The sequence below is a fragment of the Neovison vison genome, chromosome 13 (assembly GCF_020171115.1).
Source record: "Neovison vison isolate M4711 chromosome 13, ASM_NN_V1, whole genome shotgun sequence".
Taxonomy (NCBI): domain Eukaryota; kingdom Metazoa; phylum Chordata; class Mammalia; order Carnivora; family Mustelidae; genus Neogale; species Neogale vison.
This window is the reverse complement of record NC_058103.1, coordinates 116,586,948-116,588,958: the sequence shown is the minus strand read 5'-3', so window position 1 is coordinate 116,588,958 and position 2,011 is coordinate 116,586,948. Positions and strand designations below refer to the sequence as shown.

Genomic DNA, 2,011 nt, shown 5'->3' with positions numbered 1-2,011 from the left:
CTAGGAGAGTCACTAAACCAGGCTGGGGGACAGGCCGAAGCAGCAGTCACCTCCTCTTTCCTGACCACACCTCTGTAATGAGATCACCTCCTACTTCCCTGCCTGACATATCCCGCTGTTGCAGGAGCAAATGAGGTGATGCAGAGACTGAAAAGCATAAAGGTGGTATTATTATTAGCAGGAGTCATATTTGACTTGCTAATTAGCTTCCTAAAAATAGTCACATGTATTATAGTGCGGGGAGAACCCTAAGCCGGAACTGGCGCCCTGGATTCTTGGTGTAGCTCTGTGGTAGCCTTGCTGTGTGACCTTGGTCTGGACCCTGACCCTCTCTGGGCATCTGATTCTAGTTGGGACTCCTCCTGTTGGGGGGCTGGGTTCTGGAGGACTGGCTTCCTGAGTCAGTAGATCATGGCAACGGGTGTCCCTGAAGTTATCCCTTGTACCTGCTGGGGAATTTACAGGGGTCTTGAGTCTGGCCTTGATCTTGGGGTCTGGGGGGCAGACTGCCCACTTCCCACCACAAAGCCCAACATGTAGGAGGCTCCGGGGATCACAGATGACGAGGGTTACCGGGAGGAGCTGGGCCTGGTGGGGCGGGAGGTGAGGGGCTGCAGGTGCACCATGGGACATCCCTCCATTCCTCGAGTGTTCACTGAGTGCGTGGCACTGTGCCACGTGCTGTGGGGCAACAGAGGCCACACTAAACCACGTTCTGACCTCATAGGGGAGTCTACGGCCATACCACCCTGAACGCGCCCGATCTCGTCTGATCTCGGAAGCTAAGCAGGGTCGGGCCTGGTTAGTACTTGGATGGGTGACCTCATAGGGGACGCAGGCACTCGTCACGGACCATAGGATTAAGCCTTGTAGCATATACTCCGCTCCTGCCAGGGCTCCAAAGAGGGGTCTATTGTGCTGGGAGCGGGGGTGGGACAGTCAGGGAAGCCTTCTAGGAGAGGAACCTGAAGAGTCGGTCCGAAACAGGCAACGTATGAGGAAGAGCTGGATGGTGGGGTGGGGCTGCAGGGGGACCCCAGGATGAAAGCCCTGGGAGGAGACTGGCGATGGGAAGCAGCTCTTACCATGCTCCAGGCCGGAGGTGACACAGAAGTTAAATCAGAGTGTTGGTGGAAGTGGGATGGGAGTGGGTGTTCTGGCCATAAAATCGAGAGCACTAGGGCGGGAGACAGTGTCTGACGATAGCATGAGGCAGCAGGAGGGTCACCGTGATTCCCGGAAATGCTGGCCTGAACGCACACCTGGGAGAACAAAGCCGCAGGATGTGTGTCCCTCCCTCCCACGCTTCCCCCATCTGGGCGCTCCCTGTCTGGTTTTGCCTGGGGAGGAAATGCCCCTCTGGGTCCCTGTGAGTCACCAGCCCCTCTCTGTGGTGCAAGCCTGCCACCTGCCAGGACACTGCCCCCCTAGGTCCCCATGTCCATGTTGCTTGCCCGCTGGGACTGCCCCCTCACCCCTCCTGCCCACTTTCTGGGCAGAGGAGCCAGTCAGCTCGTGAGGACTGTAGGGTCCTCACGAGCCTGTCCTTTACAGGAGGGTTTCCCGCAGACAGTGCCTGGATGGGGGTATGTGGGAACAGCAGTGGGAACTCAAGGACTGTAATGCTGGAAGGGGCCCCCAAGACACCACCTAGTCTGTCACCCACCAGACACAGCCAGGCTGGGTGCCGAGGACCAGAGAGGGTCTGACTTACTGCAGCAAGGCACAGCACACCTGGATGACCAGCTCTAGCCTCCGGGGCATTTGAAATCTCGGTGGTGGGAGGCAGGGGCTTCTCTCTGACCTGGGGATCTCAATATTCTCAGGGTCCCTGATCTTGCATTGGCTTCTGTCCTGGGATTTTTGCCCTTAGAAGCCGGACTGCTGGGACCTTGAACGGACGCCTCAGGAGATACGGTGAGCTCTTGGTCAGAGCAGATAGCTGCTGCGACCAGATTCTGGAAAACTGGTCACAGGACACTTCACCAGGAGGGTTGTAGGCTGTTGGGGA

General features: G+C 57.6%; 1 pseudogene; it reads left to right on the top strand.

The window, feature by feature from the left end:
• The first annotated feature begins 731 nt into the window (after positions 1–731).
• On the top strand, positions 732–854 carry LOC122894849 (annotated as a pseudogene).
• Positions 855–2,011: the final 1,157 nt, after the last annotated feature.